The sequence below is a fragment of the Mytilus edulis genome, chromosome 14, assembly GCF_963676685.1.
Source record: "Mytilus edulis chromosome 14, xbMytEdul2.2, whole genome shotgun sequence".
Classification (NCBI taxonomy): domain Eukaryota; kingdom Metazoa; phylum Mollusca; class Bivalvia; order Mytilida; family Mytilidae; genus Mytilus; species Mytilus edulis.
Genome location: NC_092357.1, coordinates 61,659,714 through 61,684,494, shown reverse-complemented (window position 1 = coordinate 61,684,494; position 24,781 = coordinate 61,659,714).

Sequence of the window (24,781 nt, the reverse complement as noted above, 5' to 3'; positions counted from 1 at the left end):
AAAAAAAAAAAAGGATGGCATGTATATATTTAATTGTGAAAGTGATTTTATTTATTTATATTTTTATCACAAAACAAGCACTGACTAAGAAATTTCAAAATCTGTTAACATGGTTGTCATGGAGATTTTTCCGAATAGTAACATTTTTATATACACGTATTAATGTCCTTACTATATAAATTTATACAAGGATTTTTTTTTTATTGAACTTCAATAGTATTTTTATATGTTACCTATTTAGCAAATAATTGAAAATGTACACAATTCTATTTTCTATGATTTACTATGCAATATTAAAAATGCAATGGTTTTATATGTGATGATTCTGTAACGGTAAAGTTTATATTATTTTATTTGTTATTTTTGATATACTGAACATTTTGTATCAAAATGTCATCATGAAAACCATAACTTAATCAAAATAAAAAAACTATATAGGAAAATTTGATGTTTTAATGTCTCTTGTGTTTACAAATGGTTTTTTTTTTGGAGTAGACTGCGGTGAAAATTCTTACATAATAACAACAGGTTTGTACTCACGTAAATTTATAAAAAGGAATTTGTTTTATTGAACTTCAATAGTATTTTAATATGTTACCCTTTTAGCAAATAATTGAAAATGTACACAATTATATTTTCTATGATTTACTATGCAATAATAAAAATGCAATGGTTTTATATGTGATGATTCTGTTACTGTAAAGTTTATTTTAAATTATTTGTTACTTTTGATACACTGAACATTTTGTATCAAAATGTCATCGTGAAAACCATAACTTGATCAAAATAAAAAACTATACGAAAAGTTTTGATGTTTTAATGTCTCACGTGTTAATAAATGTTTTGTTTTAGTAGACAGCGGTGAATATTCTTACATAATGATGGATAATAATAACACCATAAAACACATTAAAAAGATGGAAAGCTACAACATTCATTTACAATAAATCAAATATAAAACAAAAAATAGTCAACCATATGAGGACAAAGAAAAATTAAGCCTGACTTTGTAGTTGTCTTAAAACAACAAAAAAACACAAGATTTTGTCAGTTGATGAAGAATCTCATTTAGTAGTACACACATTGATATATGAGGGCATAGGTAAAGGATTAACAATAATAATACCCTTGCTCAAAGCAATGGGTATACTGGTTTACATCTATCAATCCCATGAAATTTTGCTACATTTTTCGTATGCAATACAAATTGAAGCTTCCTAAAATTTGGTAGAAACCTCCATGTGAGCATTCACATTTTTCTCAGGAACTATAAAACAGAGTTTCCTGAAATTTGGTAGAGTTTCATGTGAGCATGCTATACCATGTGATGAACTTTAACATATATCACTCATCACAAATACATTTAGCTGGATATCATTAGTGAGCAAAAGTTCAACTTGATTCAATAGCTCAATAAAGTTTTTACAGTACAAAAATAATTTAGTTATTTTATCTCCACTAGTTTTGGTTCACTGTCAGTTTTTGTCTTCACTAGGGCGTGTTCACTACTAATAAAATTATCCTTCATCATGTTGCTATTTATATTTTGGTTTACACAAGGTCATGGTTTTCCGCACCTGTTTATGATGCCTTTACAATATATCTGCTGGAAGTGACAGTGTCTTTGAATTAGCTTTCAGTAACTGCGAGTACTCCTAGTGACTTTTTCATTTGGTTTTTGTGCTCAGAACTAGTCTCACAAGTCTTTGCAATTGATATTTTGCAGTTTGTTTTATTGCTGTACTGTTACACCAATTTTCCAAGTGTTACAGGATTTTGCACTCACAAACATGTTTAATCCCACCACATTCTTTATGTTCTTGTCCCCACAACAAGACCATGTAGTGTATAAGTGGTTGGTTTTTGTGTGTCATTGTTGTTCGTTTATGTTCTAAGCTTGAATTAGGCTATTTATTTTCTCTTTGGAATTTTTCATATTGTAACCCCAGTTCTTTTATGGGTTACCATACGATAGTGACTTTGCTTATTTGATTTAAGCCAAAGGGTGATTAGTAGTTCTTCTTCTCCTTTTGTCTTTTGTAGCTGTCTTATTGGCAATGATACCTCTTCTATTTTTGCAATGCATGAATTTGCTGCTGTGTAGCATGCTACCGCTGAGCCAAAAGAGCTGAGCTAAATAGCATATATGTGTCAATACCTTATTGGAATGGTTAATTCTCTCTACTAGGGGACAAGTTGTAAAAAAAAAACATCAACAGACATTAAACGATCTGACATCATCGCCAAGTTCTGAATAGGACGAAAATGTTGACATTGACGTTATTAAGTCTCTAGACTTTACTCAAACATATAGTATCAGTCAGTTGAGAAACAATAGCTATCGTTACAAACACATAAAACAAAGTCAATAGGACAAGGCAATTTATTTCGATATTCGAGAAAACGCTAGACAAAAAGGACTACTCTTATTTTAACCTACCAACCTGGCTTTTATCACTTAATATAGATCGAAGGTGTCATAACCATTAGTAAAAATTAACAGATATTGGAAATTTCATTAACTTCAAATTATTATATAACAGGAATTTGTAAACGATCCTACTCAAATTGGTGTTAAATACTAGTGAGTCCATCCTTCGTAAGAAAGTCTGCAGTGGCAGCAAAAAGAAGGGTTGCATATGTCCAATATGTGAAAAGATTGGTAATGCACCAGGTCTGTGAAATAAAGAATCTGCTATGAACAAAACCTGTGCAAGATATGAATGCAATTTTACAATTTTGGCTCAGCGGTAGCATGCTACACAGCAGCAAATAATACGTGCATTTTCAGATGCTAATGTCATACCGATTATGCCGGTAATATAATAGCATTTTACGTTGACGACGGGACAGCATGTCACCTTCTGGAAACGGTTAACCCGTTCGAAGCCAGCCAGTACTAATAAATGCCGTATGTGGAGAAGTAGCAAAAACAAACAAACTTGAAAGTTTTTTGTTTATCAGTGTGCTTTCTCTACAAACTTCCTGGTACACTGGGAATGCTTAGATAGTATCTTTTTTCCAAAAATAATAGTATCTCATTCATAACAAAACTTTTCAGAAAATCATTTCAAGTAGCATCACTTTTAAGCAATATCGCATCCAAACCGTCGCAAACTTCTTTTACAGGTTCGATCAGGCCACGTCTGACATCCTTGTCAATTTGCTTAAGCCTACTAAAGATGCCTTGTCACAGGTTTGGCCTTTATCAAATCTGGCACAGATAGAGTCCAATGTAGATTTCCTTGCATGGCATAAGGGAAATCCAGAAATGTGGATTTGAAGCAGACAAAACAAAAACACGCATAACAAACAAAACAAAGTTATAACTTTTTGTTTCATTTAATGAAACAGACTTGGTTCTGTACAATTTTGTTTAGCTAAGCGGGTCCCCCTATTAAGATTATTTTATAGATAGGAGCTACTAGTCTTCAATACACAGGTTTAGTCCAATATTGGTTTCGTACCGGTACGTAATTTTCTTCCCTATATAGTTTAAACATATTTTATTGTTCCAAAAAGAGACAAATGGATTAGACACAAGTTTTTCAACTTAGTAACGTCTTCCCTATATAGACATCATCAAACACGTAAAACTAACTACAGACTTTTTGAAACCGGTACTAATCCACTATAGATCTCATTAAACAGGTTTGCAACACTGTAAGAGTTTTTACAAAGAATCAGTACACTTATTTTAACGATTATCGGTATGTTATATGGTACGTTATAGTGTTTGTTACGTTATCAGACTAGATCGGTGATTAGCCAGACCGGAAGTGAGAGGTTGTCGTCAGGACGACAGCGTCTGGCAGATTACTTGTATCTGAACCAGATGAGTCTAATTGAACCATTTACTAACAATCTCAACTATTATTTATTGTACATATTGAATTACCAATGTAAATAATAAATCGATTGATACGTTTACTTCTTGTGTTACAGTGGTGACAGCGGTGTGGATGGAGCGCCAATCGGGCCAATAACGTTTTTTGTCACTGATTCACGTGGTAACAATTTTGACAATAACAGAATATTTGAATAGCCACCTGAATTTAAAATAGAATATTGTTTTGTCCGTGGGGCAACAGTAAATGAATTAAAGGACGTTTTCTTACAAAGACTGAATAGTGTGGACACATTTAAATGTCTCCCAATAATCGTAAAAATTGCAGTTGGGATAAACGACTTCACAAAATTTATTAAAAATAAAAACAGGGAACGTGAGTTAGTATATTCAGGTGCTAAAGGTCTTGATATATCCGAGAAGATATTGGAATTTTAAGCATCTGTTAAAGAGAAATTACCAAATGCTTTAGTCGGATTTATAACTGTGACACCAATAAGTTGTAAGAAATATAAGGAACACTGTTTTGAGAATAAGAAGTTGACAGTTGCAGAGATATCGGACGATGATCTGCTGAAGTTTCAAAAGGATTTAGAAAAGGAAGTTGAACTGTTAAATGATTTTTTTTTTGGGGGGGGGGTAAATTGTGAAAAAAAAGTCAGCACATTTAAGAGGCTGTAGCACATTTTCTTGGCACAGATCATTTATCTTTTGTTCTCTTAATACATGTTGAGCAGCAGGTGGTAGCTCATACATTGTAGCCAAGTTTTGCTTGAATGGTAACTGGTATATAAATACATATTTATATAAAAAAGAATTCCAATATAAATATATCTGAACCATAATTTGTTATTTTATATTTTTCTCAAGACAAATTTAACCTAGATATTTTTTGGAAATATAATAAAAATGACGGAGAACGGAGACGCAAAAACTAAAAAAATAGTTGTTATGTCATATGTCTTTACTGGTGAAGAAGAATGGACAGATTGGTTATTTCAGTTTGAAAGCTGCTCATCATTGAACGACTCGAATGATGACTTAAAATGTTAATTCATTATAGAAAGATTGAAAGGAACGACAGGTAAGGTTTTATGCGATCTGGATAATGACACTATGAAAAATTGGACTAAATTAAAAGCAGAACTAGCTGCTACAGGACCAGATCTGTATAAATCAGAGTTAGAGGGAAGAAGGAAGAAACCTTCGGAAACATTTTTGGAAATTGGTAACTCAATTAGAACTCTGGCACGTAAGGCATATCCATCTTTGTCAAATAATGTCCGAGATGAATTGGCCAAGGATCAGTTTTTAAGGGGCCTAGATAAAACAGAATAAGCTTTGAAAGTAAGACATGCTAATCCTAAAACGCTTGATGAAGCTATAAGAATAACGTTAGAGTGAGAAGCGGTGAATAAAGACGTTAAGGATACAAATACTACATCAGAACAGAAAGTGTTGGCCACGATGACAGAAGAAGCAGGTGCATGTGCAAGTATCAACCCGTCAAAAACAAACGAGCTACTTAGTCTAATGACAGAAATGATCAAACTGCTGAAAGAGTGTAAAGAAAGAACAACAGTTTCTTCTAATATCAGTCACGTGGAAGAGGAGGCTATGATCGAGGGCAGCGAGGAGGCAACCAAAAGGACGTGCAATGTTGGGCATGTAATGAATTTGGTCATACTAGTATAGAATGCCATAAAAAAAAATAAAAAGACGGGACTGCGCAGGAAACCTTCGTGTGTGCTGGACATGTGGGAGACAGAGGCACATAAGCAGATATTGCAGCCAGAATCCGGGAAACTAAAACAGGCTGATGTGATCATGAAGGGTCACACATCAGCCAAAATATTGGACCCTGATAGAAATCATCCTTTGGATGAAGACAAGGTAGAAACTGACTGTTTTAGCACGGGACTGTCAATTGTTTGTAGTGGGAAGATAGAAGGAAGACTGGTGGATATTTTAGTCGATACCGGCTCAGTTTATACACTAATAAGCGAAACCTTGTGGGAGACTCTACAGAGTAACATGTGCACGAGTGATAGGTACAGGTGTGCAGCAGGTAGTAGCACTAATGTACACTTGAATTAGTAAAGGAACAACACAAGGTCGTATCAGCGAATGGTGAACCTATTGGTATACTAGGGAAAACACAACCGAGTATTTGTATAGGACAGGAAGTGGGAATACAGTCAGTTTTAGTAGCAAGGGACCTGGCACAGGAGTGCATCCTTGAGTTTGATTTTATGGGGACTCATAAATTGATAAATTCTTTTGATACCATGTCATTGAAAACTAAAACAACAAAAATTTGCTTAAAGAAAGGAAACGCAAAGTTTGCGTGTAACATAAAATCTAAGAAATCAGAAATAATTCCTGCTGGACATGAAAAGATTATTAACGGGAAACGTGTTACAACGGACAGAGGAGAGATTATGACGACAAATTATGTCGGTATAATTGAATCAAAATTAAACCAAACAAATAAGAAACCTGTATTGTTAGCGTGAAGCCTTGTAACGTCCCAACACTTGACTGTACCAGATAGCCATTTTTCAAGTGAAAATGTGACAATCTACTAAAACACTACTCTTGGGATTTTCTCTACGATTGATGAGGACTTTGATAAAGACATGGATGTTTGTGGTGCGGTAAACAGTTCTACAGTTTGAACTAGCATCAAGAACACAATTGATAATATGCATGTTGATTGTTCATTAGATCTTGAACAAATAGGAAGACTCAATTCCCTGTTGGGGGAATATAGCAGTATTTTTTCAAAAGGACCAGCTGATCTTGGTCGAACCTCATTGGTGAAACACCACATCGAGACAGGGAGTAGTTGTCCCCTACGACAAGGGGTGAGACGTGTGCCTATACACAAGCAGAAAGAAATTAAAGATCACATCACATGCTACAGGAAGGGATTATTCAGCCATCATTTAGCCCTTTGGCAGCTCCTGTGATTTTAGTGCCTAAGAAGGATGGTAGTACCAGGTTTTGTATCGATTATCGCCGGATAAATCCTATCACTAAAAAGGATGCATACCCCTTACCACGGATAGACCAGACGTTGGACGCTCTTGCAGGGGCAAAATTATTGTCTTCTTTTGATTTAGTTAGTGGTTACTGGCAGATAGAATAAGATGCCCAAAGCAGAGAGAAGAGTGCCTTTACAACCAACTGACGAGTTTAATGTCATGCCGTTTGGTCTCTGTGGGGGACACGTTTCATAAACAAAAGAAACAGTTTTGGCGGGATTACAGCGGGACCTGTGTTTAGTTTAACTTGAAGACATTATCATCTTAAGCATGTCACACTGTCGATGAACATTTAGTCAGACTTAAGGAGGTATTCGAAAGAATACGAGGAGCAAACCGGAAGTTAAAACCTTCCAAATGTCACCTTTTAAAATCAAGAATAAATTGTTTAGGTCAATTAATTTCGGAAAAGGTATTGAACCCGACGAAACAAAAATCTAAGCTGTTAAGGACCCCCCCCCCCCCCCCAAAAAAAAAAAAACAAACAGAGGTTCAGCAATTTTTAGGATTTGCCTCGTATTGTAGACGATTTGTTGCAAAGTTTTCAGATATTGCATCACCAATATATAAATTGACTCAACAAAATACACCATTTACTTGGAGTGATCAATGCCAAGATGCGTTCTTAGAGTTGAAGAGGACACTAACGACGGCACCTATTTTAGCTTATTTTCCGCGCAGTGACTGTGAGTTCATAGTTGATACTGATGCCAGTGATTTTTTAATACGCGTTGTTCTCTCACAGATGCAGAATGAAAAGGAAGTCGTTATAGCTGACTCGAGTCGAACATTGAGCAAGTCTGAAAGGAACTACTGTACTACGAGAAAATAGCTTCTAGTATTAGTGTTTTACATTAAACAATATCGTCATTATCTGTATGGCAAGAAATTTTGGGCAAGAACAGATCAAAAAGCACTGAAATGGCTTTTCTCAATGAAGAAACCGGAAGGACAGAATGCTCGTTGGGTCACACAGTTATCAGCGTATGAATTTTCTATTGAACACAAAGAAGGTAAACGTCATAGAAATGCGGATGGAATGTCTAGAATACCTTGCCACCAGTTAGGTAGTGAAGAGAACAATATCGTTACTTGTGCTGTAAATAGACAATGTTGTTATGTACAGAGTGATACGATGAGTAGAAAACAAGAATTAGTGAATAAGAATGATGCATCAGATGGTTCTGAAATAGAATGTTGCAGCTCTAGATACACTGATACGTCAGCAACGTTAAGAGACCAGTCATCAAATAATAGTTTCCAGAAAGCGCAACGGGAACAAGACACAGACATTCATGTGATTTTATCTGGGAACATTGGAAATAGACGACCAGAATTCCGTGACGTTGAAGGGAAAAGTCCTGTTGGTAAGGACTTGTGGAGGAAATTTGACCAATTGGTATTACATAATGGACTGTTATATATTAGATGGGAAAATGCAAGGAAAGAAGAATATAAATTGAAAATGGTTGAACCACGAAATTAGTTAATGAAATACTATACAACCTTCATACCAGCCCACTAGGGGGACATTTGGGAGTGTCAAAAACATTTGAAAACGTTTCAAAAAAAATCTATTGGTTTGGAATGAGACGTGACGTTGATAATTATGTTGCTAACAGTGCTGAATGTGTTACAAGAAGGAATCCGAATAGAACAGCTAGAACGCCGTTACAACCCCATTATTCTGGAGCTCCATTAGAGAAAATAGCAATAGACATATTGGAAGTGCCTATGTCGGATCAAGGTAAAAAATTTATTATGGTAATCGGAGTGGGCAGAGGCTTAAAGTTTCCCCAGAATCACACAGCCCTGTGATCGCCGAAATCCTCATTGATCAGTTTATAAGTAGATTTGATGACCATTACAATTGCATAGCGATCAGGGTCCTGAATTTGAGTCGCGACTGATATCATAATCATGTAAGTTACTAGGAATTGATAAAACTAGGACGACTACTAACCACTCTCAATCAGAGGGTCAAGTCTAGAGATTCAATAGAACACTGCTCAGCAAGTATGTCATAGAAAATCAACGAGACTGGGATGTTCACCTACAAAAAGTGATGATGAGGTATAGAACTAGTGAACATGAATCTACCAAATTGTCCTAGGCTAATGTTCTTTTTGGAAGGGAACTAAGACTTCCACTGGATGTGCAGTATCAGTTGCCTGATGGCAGCACTGCAAAATATGCCAGTGAATATGTAGAATACAAGGACTAAGGAAAGGTTTTTAGAGTCAAACGAAGTAGTAAGGGAATCTAAGACAGTCACAAAAAAACAATGAACGATCACTTTGACAGGAAGGCATCCGGAGAAGTGTTTGCTGTTGGTGACAAAGTTTGGTACTATGATCCTTGAGTTAAGAAGGGCCGTCAGTGGAAAGGTCAATATATCATAAAAAAAGAAGATTTCAGATCTAGTGGATATAATACAGTTAGATAACACAAGAATTAGAAAAGTTGTGCATTTTAACAAACTGAAAAAGTGTGCATTACAGGGGATAAATAACCAACAGGAAATAACCACAACAGGAGATGATATATGTACTGATGTTGATGAAGAAGAACAACCAGCAAACCGTGTTTGGAGGATTATATATATACTTTCCGCCTACTCCTCCAGCATCTCTGATTACAAACAACAGGGAGGAAAGATTAGATGAAGATGTTTCAAATGAAGATGAGAACAAAACAAGTAATAGTTTAAGAGAAAAGCAGGTTGGGGATTTATTCGAAGAGGAGAGGGAAGACTCCGTTACAGACCATGGAAATTTAGCAAACGCGAGAAAGAAGACGTAGATACTTTTTGAATGGATTAAGAAACCGAATTTGTCTATCAATACTCATGCTACGTCAATTCAACATTTTCGTTTTTGTGTGTCCATCTCATTACTATATTGCTTAATAAATAAATAAGGTATTAACAATTCACTTTGAAACTCAACATATACTCACACGACACTTGCAAAAGAGAAAATCCTGAATAATCAGAAGTATGTTATTTGTTCCTTTTGAGTATCAACCAAGGATGAGGAACTGAATCTTCAATATCTGCATTGGATACTTAAACTAAATAAGTGTCTTTGCAAACAACAGTATATTGATGGGTCAAACAATTGCTCCACGACACCTCTTTCTAAATTATTAACATCTATTTTGTCAGCAATCGAGACCGGGCTTCAAAGTTATTGCCAAACTGCCTATTCTAGAAGTGACGTGAATCAGATGTAGATACTAAAAAAAATCAAAGATCTGTTAGAGTACATACAATCTAAGAATCTTTTTTCTTGCAATAGTATTAAATCGTTTTACATTTCTACACTTCACACAAGTATTCCCCATTCAAAACTAAAAGACAAATTGAAAGAGTTGGTAAAGCTTTGTCTTTTATAAGGAAATGATCAACGTAGATGCACGTATCTTGTCTGAGGGAGGGACCAATCCTACTTTGTAAAGATCCAATTCAATTCAAAATTTCAAGATGCTTGATTTCTTGATTGACAACATATTTGTTACCTTTGGACAACAGAACTCGACATTATCTCACAGAGTCTATTCATATAAGTATTCTTTGAGAAACATTGTTAATTAACTGACTTTTAGATTAAGTCATGTAATGAAGTCATCGCAACATGTTGGGACATCCCTGTGTCTAGATCAGTTATTTTAATTAATTGCTGAAAGTTTGCAAAGAGGTGCGAAATATACCAGAGGGACATTCCAAGTAATAGATCGAAAATAAACTCACAACGCCATGTTTGATAGAGAAAAAAAGAAAAAAAAAGCAATAATAGAACACAAGACACAACATAGAAGAATAGAGATTAAGCAACACGAACCCCACCAATAACTGGGGATGATCTGAGGTGCTCCACGTATGGCACCTGTCGCAGTTGTTCGTGTAATTATAAACCCGATAAATAGACTAATTCAAAATGCTTTCTATCCAATAGGTTTAATGTGACCTGTTATCGGTGCCAACAACATTATTTTTCAAAGGAATGATACAAAAAAAACTTAATCATCAAGTATCAGGTAACGAATTTCTTTAAAAGGATATATCTTGTTAAAAAGTGGTAAGATAATTTTGTTACTGGACAGTAATAAAAAATAGAGCAAACATGTTCAACTACATTGACAACACTTGAAAAGTCGAATACATGAAAGAGGTAAACGATATTTGTTTTCAAATTTGATGAAAAAAATTAAAGACTGTGCTATGATTTTAAAGAGGCAATTTTCAGATTCACTCAAAATATATACTTTTGGAGTAAATCACACATACTGTTAAGTGATTAAAACTCGTTGTAGTCCACAATGCTTTGTGGTTTATAGTATTGCTTGTTTTTTTTCTTAAAAATTGTACACGTTTTTTTTATTTAGAAGAATACAATTTGAATGAGTTTACTTTCCACCATTGATATAGTCTCGGTATGGAATATCGAGCTATGCATGTGTTATATTTAGTGGTTTGAACAACATATGCATTTCGGTATTTTCTATGTTATATGTCCTCCTCCCATTTGATAAATATTTGATGGTCGACTAAAGCTGGTTAGTTATGAACAGGGTTTGCATGAAATATTTTTAAAAGGAAATTTTGTAAACGTATTGAGACGTGTTTATTTAAAAATGGTCCGCGTGTTAATTGTGTTTATTTATTGTATACAAGAGTTTTAAATAATTCTTTGAACTGAATAAAAAAAATCAGTTTGCTAAATATCGAGATTCGATTAATTCGTCATCTTGTCTGATTGAAAGGTTTTAAGTTTTCAGACATTTTTGTGATGTCTTTATAGAAAAACAAAAATCGTTTGTGGTCTGTTAAAAAAAAAATTGCTGAATTAGAGACCATTGCATTACAAAATCATGCATGCACTTGTGACGAAGCTGAATATTAATGTCTAGTGATCATTGTGTGTATTTTAATAAATTGTTAGTTCAATGAATAATATTGTAAGCCTTGTTCGTGACCTTAGTTAAGCTTAGTGTTGAAAATTGATTCTTGTTACTTCCCTTTGTATAGAAAATTACATAGACACCAACCCATTCTCCCTGAGAACAAACTCTCATGATCGCATGGATCGGGTGTTCAGAAATGTTGGTATAGAAGTTTCAGTTTCTGAAATGTGTCTTTCCTGTCTAAGGAATGTATGTGTATCAGCATGGATAGAACAAGACTTATTTTGTGTCTAATGTGCTTTTGGTGATTAAACCGTTGGTTCTTGTCAGTTTAATAGTTTGGCCTAAAAATGTGTACCAATTCAGAAAAAAATGGACTTCATAGACTACTTCTAAAACATATACATGAACTAATTTTAAAATCACACAAGACTAACAAAGGCTAGAGTCTCCTGATTTAGGACAGGCGCAAACATGAAGCGTGTTTAAACATTTTTTTAGAGATCTCAACCCTCCCCTATACCTCTCGGTTTGTTTCTTATGAGTAAATATATAATACTGTTATTTTTGAATGTGTTTAGGAATTGTTTTTGGGGGTTTTTACGAAGTTTATTAGTATGACTCGACAAACATTGATGAAACTGCACCATAATGGAAATCCCCATGTGAAGATGTGCATTTAGTGTATAGAATTTTCAAGATGGCCTGTTTTACCATAGAAACCATATAACTCGTCTTTCGTAAATGTGCTTTCCATCTTGAGAACTTTCAAAATTGCTACCGTTGCCATGTAAACAGTTCAAATTATATTGGAAAAAATCAATTTTGATAGCAAGCAACAGTTTTAACATTTATTATTATACCTTACATATATTTCAAACAAATTTAAAACGTTTTCGCTAGACATGGAATAATTCAGTTAATTTTCATTTAATTGCAAGAAAGAACGTATAACCCTAAAAAGTTACACAAGCGTTGAATAACCATCTTATTCACCGGCGAATAACCTTTTTAGTTTGTTGATTTGTACCCATGAAAATGACGTCACAGACGTAGATAAACAAAATTGCAACGTTCAAGTTACAGGAAGCCCATTGAATGATTGATCGAGAGAAGAGGAAATAAAACTTTTGACGTGCATCTTGTGCCTATGATATCTCTTATAACGGTCCTTTTAGACCCTTAAAAGTTATTTCATTTCGGGCTGAGTTCTCAATGAAATAACCTTCTCGTTTTGACAATTTTGGATATTCACCTTTTCAAGGGGCCATAATTGTATATTGTTTTGCAATTTAACGGCGTATGCTCACATTCAAATACTTATGTTTAGCAAGAATGATTTTATTGTATCTTGGCTGAACAAAATGTCACCGCTACTTTTCTTACAACAATCTTATTTTTATTAATTAGTAATAAGACAAATAGTTAACTGCAGGTGTTTTTTAAATCGATAATATCTTCAAAACATGAGTAACTTTTGAAATTTGAACACATGTATTTAAATGTTTTTATCTAAAGGTTTTTCTTGAATTTATTTTGCCGTTGTTATTGACATGGTAAGTTATATTTAGGTTTAAACAATATTAGAAATAATAGAACAATGCATACAATAATTAATATTTATGTTTCAGTTTAGAATTCATTTTATTACAACCACATGAGATTTTGTTGATATGTTGCACTCATTCACACAGTAAAATTCCCAAATCTTTATGTATGTATCTATTGACCCTCTAATGTCAGTAACAATATGATTATAATCTCATGGGAAATTCACAAATATCTTATTAAACTAAGTTGATTTTGGCACATTCTAATATTCTGCATAAACTACAAACTGTACACTGACGAAAAGACAATATAGTGGTTGTCTCATAGATTTTGTCATTCACATTTGAACTCGTGTAAAATTGTCGTCAACTAAAAACAGACATGCTCAACTATTTTGGGAAAGATATTTTAAAAGTAAAGAACAAAATTCAACATTGATTATTTTGTTATTTAACGGAACAAGATCGTATTCTAAAATAAAACAATTTTATTCTTTAACGACTTAAAAAATTAAAAGTCAGTTTAAAACAAAAGCGTTAATAACATGTGTCATCGCTTCTTTTGTTACAACCATCTTATTTTAGTGATAATAAAAGAATGAATGACAACCGGTGCACTGATTGTAGACAGAATAATTTGTTTTCTCAATTCCTGTCACATTCTCGCGTCAACCAGAGTTAAATATGTAGATCAACTAAAAGCAGAAATGTTCGATTATATCATAAAACAAAAGTCAAATTTGATAACAAACAAAAAATTGCAACAGTAATTACTCTGTCATTTAACGTCGTAATATTACATTTAAATATTCATATTCACTAATACAATTGCTATTCATGTTTGTCGGAAAACAAATAATGTCACTGCTTCTTTTGTAAGAAAAAAATTATTTTATTAATAAGATAAATATTTTACTGAAGTTGTATTTCAAATCGATTATACCTGACAAATTTAAGGGTCTTCTCCGGAACATATTTTATGCACTTTCTTACATCAAATGTACATACAAAAAAGAGTTTATTTTTTATTTGTATTATCTGATTATTGTGATCAGCAAGGTGATAATATTTAAGACAAAAGAGATATATTTAAGTAAAACAAGACAATTAATTTATCAAATATTCGATTTAAAGTGTTTTGAATATCATTTTGTAAGTATAAAATAAAATTGAGAAAGGAAATGGGGAATGTGTCAAAGCGACAACAACCCGACCATAGAGCAGACAACAGCCGAAGCCACCATTGCAGAATGTGGCGGGGATTGCCATGTAAGCGGGATCCCAACCATACCCTTAACCTGGAACAGTGGTTTAAAGGTACAACATAAAAACGAACAATACAAATCAATTAAAAGGCTTTACTCATCACATGGATACAAATAGAAATACATCTAACAAAATACACAGAGTGGACGTGGCCAGGTACTTTTATATCCCAACAATAAAAAGGACAATGAATACTGATCTGAGAGAACTCGCAGTTACTGGCAGCTAGTTCAAAGCCACTTACCACTAATAAAAAAAATCATGCATCTTCGACTAAATTAAGTTTATTTTCGACTTATGAGTTTAAACGTTCGTCGAAATATTCGAACTTCTTTTAAACAACTTCCGTGACTCAATAAAAAAAACTTTTTAAATATGTCAAACGTGTTATACTAGTAGCACATGTAACAGTCCATAATGGATTGGTAATCGGTTAATTTCTTACAAGTTGTACACGTGCTGTTTTGGGGAAATTATCATGCAAATATATGATAAAGTCAGAATTCTAGTCCTGTCGACAAGAAAACTTACATTCTTTTAAAGTTTGTTTCTTAAACTGTTCAGGGTATCATTTCCTTTAATTTTAAACTGTTGAAATTCGATAACACAGTTGAAACCATTATTTAATATCGTTAAGGTATTGAGTATTATTTACGTTTAACGTTATAGAACTATAACATGCAAACATACATTATGTTTAAAAAAAAAAAAAGTATACAGTTTTCGTCCTTTGAATTTCGTTGTCCACAAATATGGTCCCAAGGGTAGACAGTGTGTTACTTGCCAAATTTTGTTATACCCCTTCCAAATTTGTTTCTTGTTTTATGCCTCAAATAGCAAGTAGGGAGATGGAATTATACTGTAAAAAAAATGGGTCATGAGTTTGAAAGTCAAGTAGTGGTTTGGTCCGGCTAAAATAAATAGCATTTCGTAAACTATCAAACAAATTCAGAATTCCCTTAACATAAAATTGTCCATATTTTGAGTTAGAGCCGATGAGTTTTTCTATACATTTGATATAATTTGTCCCAAAAGTAGTACAACACAGTGTAAAAATATTATTGCGAAAGCGTAGATGTTTTTTTTTTTAATTTTCATTTATTGTCTAAAACAAAATGCACTACAAAATAACTATGGTCTCGGACCTAAGAGGTGAAATCAGGAATTATAGAACTTTACTTTGGGAACTTCCCTGAATGATTTAATGGTGTCAATTTGTCAAAGAGCATGAAACTAAAGGATTTAAACTTTTATTTGATTGAAATTCTGCAAAAATGACCAATGTTTGCATTAAATGGTAAAAATAAGCCTTTCATAGGTTTTTCAATTTTGATGCTTGAGTGGCATTATGACTTTCTCTCTGACAGGTTTTCATGTGTCAACATTTGTTTTGCTATGCTTTAATCCAGTCGTTTTACTCATTTGTGAACTCTGAATCCACAAGAAAGAAGAATATCTCAGACAATATGTGCAAATTGTGTTGTATAAATAACCCCCGTCAAAGGCCCTGTTTGGATCAAGTTAAATATGAGAAGCATGTTACATAAAAATTAAAGTCCATAATAAAGAAATCACTAGATTTACATGAAAAGCACTTAAAAATTTCTTTTGTACATGTTTCATTTTAAAAAAACATCTTTCAAGTGGTTCAAATATAAACCTGTTGAGATAAAACTTGCATGCAAGTTGTTCACTAAAAACTGAAAAAAACTCTGCATCTGACCATACTGTTTGCAAAAATAGTTGAATGTCAGAGTCCTATCTTGCTCAGATTTATTGTATTATGTCACTTGAGTATAGAAATTATGAAAAAGACACACCTGTTTATTTCCTATAGCTTCGGTATGCATTTTTAAATGTAAATAGATGCTACTGCCTGAATTTATCCTAACTTATTTTCAGTCTTACTTGCCCTACCACCCTTTGAAACTTTTATGATATGCTATTTGTAACTGTTCATTCAAAGTACGTTGAAAACATATCTTAAGGATTATTTATAACCAAAAATCTTCACAAACTTAAAATTGCTGGAAAATATTACATCTTTATGTAAAGCTCCCCTTCATTGGAAAACCTACATGTTTAGGCACATGCTCATATAAATTTTACTTTTGAATTAATGTGCTAAGTCTGAACAATCAAATAGTATTCTATTGCTTTAATTACATAATATATTTATTATACTAAGGCATTTAAAGTTTTTTGCAGTATTTTTTTTTAAGCCGCAAATGTTGATGGTTGAAATTTATCAATTTTAACGTCAAATTTTAATACGCAATGTAGAATATAGAATTTATCATACTGTCTATAATATGTATATACTATTAACCATAAAACTTTGTTAGCAGTCTCATTATTTATAAAGCTTAGGTCATACCAAGTTTGATTAAGATTGGCCAAGTAATGATTTGGTCCATCTAAAAAAGGTGAACAATTAGCATTTCGGAAGCAGTTTAAAAATTTCGAGATTGTCCATATTTTGAGTAAGGGGCCGATGAATTTTTTTAGCCTAAATTTTTGCATAGATGCTAACATGTCGGTATTCTACATGCAGTTTAAAGCTGCTGTCTGCTCTTTGGTCGAGTTGTTGTCTCTTTGACACATTCCCCATTTCCATTCTTCATTTTAGGACTGTTTTACTGTCATTCATAGTATTAGACAATGTTGAAATGGACGTCAAATTTTTAATGAATTGTTCACAGTAGCAAAAGTGTTGGTTTGTTTGTTTGTGTTCAACGCCACTTTCCACTGTCATTGCTAATCATGATTTGTCCCTAAAGTAGTACAGATCTATTGTCTAAAAGAAATGCAGTACGAAATATCTGTGGTCTCGGACTAATACGCTGTTGTGAAGGGGTCAGTATGATATATGCAAACATCATCGATTTAAGTAGAAAGTTCTGTTCACATTTAAAACATGAAAAAAAGAATTCTATACAGTTTTTCTTGTTGTTGTTTAAATTCTTTGTTTATTAAAATATTCTTTGTTGAGGTTCACATATTATCATACAGAAAAAATGGTCATGTCAAGGATGTCAATCTGCAAAAGTTTAAAGCTATTTTATAATTTAAAGATATAAGAAAAAAACGCAATTCTTTTGATTCCGAAAATCGAAACTTTTCTGGATGATAGTTGCACGTAGTATTTACAAATTAAATAACCTATTGTTATGTGTTTGTATTTGTTAAGTTATATTATAATGATATTATATCAATGGAATTCACTACAAATATAACTCCAAGTGAAATTCGAAACCTTCTTACTGGATTTTGGTCACTTCTGCATGAATCAAAAACAATCAATTGATAAAAAGATCTCTTGATTTTTTTCTCACAATTCGTTTATTTTTGTTTGAATTCGTGTGAAATATCTCCATGAACTGAAAACAAAAATGTTCAAGTGTATGGAAAAAGATATTTTGAGAGTAAATGTTGAACATTCATTATTTTGTCATTTCAAGATGTTATAATATTACATTGAAAACTGATATTCAAAACGAACATTTATATTATTGTTTTGTTATACAAAAACAAATCAAATGTGTCACCGCTTCTTATGATTCAAATATTCAATTTAAATTATATGACAAATAGTTGACTAAATGTGTACTTTAAATCAATTAGATCTGTTCTTCCTGACCAAGTTTGTAAACGTACATTGTTTCGTTTGGAAGTCATTTAGGTCGCCTTTTCTTACATGCATAAAAAGTGTTGATTTTCAAGGTAAATATTATTTATTTTAACATTTCATTGACACTAAATAATACATAAAATAATGAATATTTCGGTTTGAGATAGGAATTTAAGTTGGATAATTTTGCTTGCCAAAATTGTGTATGATGAATTATGTCCAATTTCGCAATGCATACATTTGTTAAAATCCGGATGTTTTTTTAAAACAACTAGACATGTAAATAATACACGTTACTGAAAACTGCTGTAATGATAACATATCAATCCATTACAGATTACAAATGTGTCGATTAATTTTTATTGTATATCAATACAGTGTTGTGTACCCTATTGGAACCTTAACAAAATTATCATAACATGTGTAACTAAGTATAGTCTTAAGTTATATAGGGTACTTAAAGAATGTCAGAGGCTCATAAAGGGAAAATAATGACGTGTATTCGTCAATGATACGTTTAATTAGGAACCACTCCTCGATTTACACATCAAATACATAATAAGGGTCTTAAAGTCGTATTGCTAATCATTGTATACACCATAATAGTTTTCGCAGCAAACTTCAAATCTCTCACATATGCGAAAAATAACAGGTTTGGTTTTTTAATATGTGTGTTGTCAGAAAGAGGTGTTATACATAAAATGACACCACACAAGTTAAAAAAAACAGTAAACATGAAATCTTAAAACTGTATTGAATAAATATTCTTGATTGAACAAAAATATTGATAAAAAAATGATAAACTTGCATTTGTTGTTATTCGGGTTTCAGACAGGGTATATAGTGTGACAATACCGCGCTAGGTTTTATTTCCATTTCACCTTCGGTTCTTGTAATATAAACTATAATCCGGATGTGTCACATTATATACACTGTCTGAGACCTGATTGGCATTTTATGTGCATTTTCAGTCGAAAATTATTAAGTCTAAAATAGATTAAAAAAATCAAAGGTACCAGGATTATAATTTAGTACGCCAGACAAAACCAAATTCTAAGATTACGTGAGTTTTTCGTTTTTATAATCATACAGTGATAAAATTTTCGATATTTTTTCACTTCGCGCAGACTCAGAGATATATATAAGAAAGAATGTTACCATAAAGCTCCTTCGTAAATCCACACGTATAGGAACCTATTTACAAACGCTAGTCTGATTATTTTATTTACAAAATTGATATTAATCATTCGTATTCATATTCGTATGCATAAGCAAAAGACATAATGCACGAAACTTTGGAGAAATCGACAAAATTAAAATCAAATCAAATTCTGCGAAAGTTCATTCATCCTCTGGCGCATTTAAGTCATTTCGTTATACAACTGAAAACGGTAAAGGCAAAGGTTTTCTCGTAACGTGAATCATCAAAATTCGTATAAGATTACATTAAAATCAATTTTTCAGGTAGATGTTGTTTTATATTCTATTATTTGCAATATTCGGCATATTTAGTTATATAAACAAGTAAGCATGGCGGTTCCTTAGCAACGAAATGATTTGAAGGTAAAATATAGCATACGGGAAAAACATGTAAATAAATTCATCATAGATAACAGGAATAAAACTTTGTGTTAACGCCGACGCGCGTTTTGTCTACAATAGACTCATTTGTTACGCTCTAATCCAAATAAGGAACGAAGTTGTAGAGCATTGAGGCCCAAATTCCTAAAAGTTTTGCCAAATATAGCTAAGGTAATCTATTTCTGAGGTAAATTAGAAATGATAATCGTTGTGTTTGAGAAGAAATAGAAATAACCAAATGTTTTTCTAGCTCAAAAAACTGAACATCTTCTACAACATCCAATTCTTAACTATAACGAAGTGCACCACCTATATTACAGCTAACTAATGAGGTAATTTACATTAAATATAATCGCATTAACAGATCCCCTTTGTACAATATTTAATAACACGTAACTTGCCATAGATTTAAAATTAGTTGTTGGAGTTTCAAAACAACATTAAACACCTATGACGTAAATATATTCCTCTTGATCAAACGATTTAAGTAATAAGTTAATATTGTAAATCTGTATTTTTGAAATATAAAATAACTAAGAATCAACAGGGATTTAAAAATCTTTGCCTCTATAGCAAGCTTTATTACCAAGAAGCTGGCTTCCAAAAATTTAATCTGCTTTGAATTGCAATTGTAGAGGACATTAAAATCCCCGGAAATGATTTTCTGGAAAATGCTTTAAAAGGTAGGAAAAACTATCATTTAGACTATTGAATTTTAAGTTCATGTAACATCGTCGTAAAAAGTTCAGGCAATGTTTTAATGTTTTTAGTTTGTTACCCGATTTTGTTTTTGTCCATGGATTTATGAGTTTTGAACAGCGCTATACTACTGTTGCCTTTATTTAATGGACACCATCTTCAAAAAAAAAACTCATTGAAATATTTAGAAATATGCTGTTATAAAGGAATCAATATCAATATAATAGATAAGGCAAAAGTCAACAATTTTAATACTCTTAATACTCCTCAATGCTCTTTAACTTTGTTCTTGTTTGGCTTTATAAATATTTTGATATGAGCGTCACTGATAAGTCTGATGTAGACGAAACGCGCGTCTGGCGTACTAGATTATAGTCCTGGTACCTTTGATAACTATTAATAGATCATTTGCTAACCTTATTATATGAAAATAAAAAAGTTTTTTTTTTTATATTTAAATTATTTGCTCAATTATCCAATGTTTAATTAAGGTTCAGATTTTAATCCATTGACAACAATTGCCAGTTTCTCACCACACAACTTACTCCAAGTACAGTAAAAGTTTTAAGGTAGGTCAAAGTTTTCCAAAATAAAATTCATACGCATTTGTTGTTTCTGAAAAATTAAACCTGAATTCGAACTTGCAGTGCACTTTCTTTCAGTCTACAGGAGATGTTTAAATGAACACAAACTCGGATTCTACTTGATATAAAGTCTTTTACTTTACATTGTCTCATAGTAAGTTACTAATTGTTCTGCAGATATGTATTGTTCCTCTTTTTGTCAATATCATTTAGTATACAATGGGAATTTCTTAAACATCTTTCTATCCTTAGAACATTTGGTTCCATTTGCATGATCTAGCAAAAGTTCACTAATGAAGAGAGCATCTCTCATCTGCAGACAGAAATGATCAATTAGATTAGCAAAGACATTTTGAAAGTCAATCATGAAAACCAGTAAACAATTTAATGTTAAATAGTCTGTCATTTAACGATGTAATATCACATTGAAATACTGCCAATTATGTTAAAGTTTTGCTATACAAAACATCTCAATATGTCCTATTATATTACTAAAATATTACTAAAATCTAATTTTAGTATTATAACAAAGAGTTAAATGAATTTGTATTTTAAACCGACTGTTATACATGTTATACCTGACAAACTTATGGAACGTCAATGGCGTCGTTTTGAATCATTATGGTTTGCTTATTTTTTCGTTTTAATTTTTAATTGGCAAGGTAAACAATATTTATGTAACATTTTGATTAAAGCAGAAGAAAAGCATTGACAAATATTTCGGTTTAAGTTGGAATCTTATTTGTAACAATGTAATGTTGCGTATGAAAAAAAATGTGTGATTTTGTCCCGTTTTTACAAGCATACATTTTCAAAACCGGTTTACAAATTTTTTTGTTGAATTTGCTGTGATAAGTTAATAATGTCATAGTCCTGACTTGGTATTACTTCAAAAAAGAACAGCCGCACACGCTGGACACTTTTTCGGTTTCATTTTTTTTTCATAATATGATAAAAGTAAGACTTAATCTTCAATGTTTTTTTGTTTAAATTTTCGTCCATCTTTTTTTATTATTTGTTTATTGGTACAAATATGAATTCTGTTCCACTAACTTTGATTTTTCTGTTGATGCAATCCAGGGGATATTAGCACAGATGCTATTAATTTCTATTAGTTATGTGAGTAAACTGAGTGCAATCAGAATAAAATCTGTAGTTTCAAAAGTATTATATTAAGAATCATTGGATCAACTTACCAACTAATTTATAAGTTATATAATGTTAATATTTTTTATCTCTTCAGATGACAAAAAGAAAAGAAAAAAGGATTTTACATTTTGAAGTGGTAAGTATACTAAAAATTACCAACACCTTCGTTGAACGAATTAAGTGACATACCTTCCACCCCCTTATGTTTTCACATGTTGGACGAGGCAAGTAAAAAACAATCGTAACAACAAATATATTACTTTTTTTCAACAAAAAAAACAACGCAAAATATGGTATGATAAAGTAAGTAATTGTAAAGAATTACCTCCAAAATGTGTATGAGATAGCGTGGCTTATGTCTAGGAACTTGAATACATTACACGAACGTTCAAATAGGAACTAAAACACTAATTGGGATTCGAGTCATGTCCCCGCTACTAAAACATGTTTATTGTCGTTAACATTGATCATATAAGATTATATAACGACTTCCAATTCCTGAAATAATAAAATATGCCAAAACCACATGTAAGGGTATTTAAACATATGGTCATTTTCTTAGTATTTGTTTATGTCCTTTTCTCGTGATTTTTAAGAAAAACATCATAATACTTATGCGTCTCACATTTTATCAGAGAACATCTTATATTTTCTTGAGACCATGACCTGAAATGTAAAATGTCAGTGAACACACCATGATTTTGCTAATTTTCATTCTTTTATTCGATTTATTAAGCTCAAACATAACCATATCTAGACCTATTGGTAGGTTCATCTCTTTTTAATATTTAAAACTTATTTAGCCCTATAGTATAAGCTTTCGTTTGTTTTTTAAATTGTGTGCATTTAACATATCTAAAAATACAAGTAAGGATATAGGTGATCGTTTGCAAAAAAAAAAACTAGAGAAAAATGAGTTAAAAAAAAAGAAATTTGTCTTATCTAGATCTATCTTTTATTCAATCATTCTGCATGGGTGAATATTATGACTTATGTCTAACTTTAGGTTCTTCTTAGTAAAATATTTACAAGAAAACATGCTGATAAGACTTCAAAATATCTTTTGAAAACATGTGTATAAGAGCATAAATGTCTTTTTCTTCATTTAGACATTTCAATTTTTAAAAGAAATCCCCATACTAAAATTTACAACAAAAGAGATGATTTTTGATTCGCTAATGATACTTTTTTTATAGATGCCTCCGTCATACGGTATTGATATATCCCAACTCAATCGTTATATCCGTGTAACTGATTTAACGAACGTAATAAATGGATCACTGGTAAATTATTAAGTTAGAAATTTCGTTACAATTAATTACTCAAACCATTTACTGTATTATTCCAAAGATACAAATATTGGATTAGTAAATTTCGCTGTACCTGTTTTTCTGTATCCCATAGGTGATACCAGAATAAAATGATATATAAGAAAACTTACAAAAGTTATGTGATTGTTGTAATTAGATCTTTAATATTGCTTATATTGGCACTAACATAGATTTTTTGGGAGTACTCTCAAATTGTACTATTTTGTTAATTTTATCAGTAGACACAACTTGTAATAATTTCTGTAATTCAATGTTTACTTGTTTTGTATAAAATCTCGTCTCAATACTTCAAATATATACCATCTTTGATTAAAAATAAGTATGACGATACATTTTCACTTCTGAACACGTATTCTGAACAAGCTTATTAATTTTGTAAAAAATAAATACTTCTCCGTACTTTTAACAACAAAATTTTTATGTTAAAATTAACTTAAGTACGTTGTTTTATTCAATGACATTTTGTCCCAAATGATTGTTCCAACATCTTTTTGTTATAACGTCTTTGTTTCTAGTTAGTTTTCTCCAATTTTTAGAGATAAGATTGTTAGTGTTTCTGCTTGTTTTACATCAGTCATTTTGTGCCCTTTAAGGATTGCTGTTTAGTGTGTGCGGGGACTCCTTGTTTTAAGCCGTACTATAAATGTTGACTGTTTTCTCCTTGGCACTCGTAAGAAAGTTTGAGCTTGAAAATAACACTTTGGTGGGATTTAATAAAAGGGAACTTATCAAAAAAGTAAAAAAACTTAGATTAAATTAAACAAAAGATTAAAGATGATAAAGAAACATTCGTGTCTGTTAATTTTTTTGTATAGCTCATCATATTATCATTTAAACCCTCCTTGTACAAATGGTAAGCATGGTATTCTCAAAACATTTATCTTTAATTGCTATCGATCCATGTCTTCAAATCAAATTTATGCTTTATTTTTCAATCAATGATATTACACTCAATTCACCTTTAGTGTATCTTGTATTCTAATATGATGTGTAATGTATCCGGATTTTTGTTTTCTGTAACTAGTCAATACTTCAGTTTTATCATGTATATCTTTTATATTCATTTGATAAAATTTACTGTTTGCAATAGCATTAATTGTTCTAAATGAAAAGGATGTTCTTATTCCAAGCAGAAAAACCCAAGCCGTATTTGGCACAACCTTTTTGAACTTTTGATCCTCAGTGCTGTAC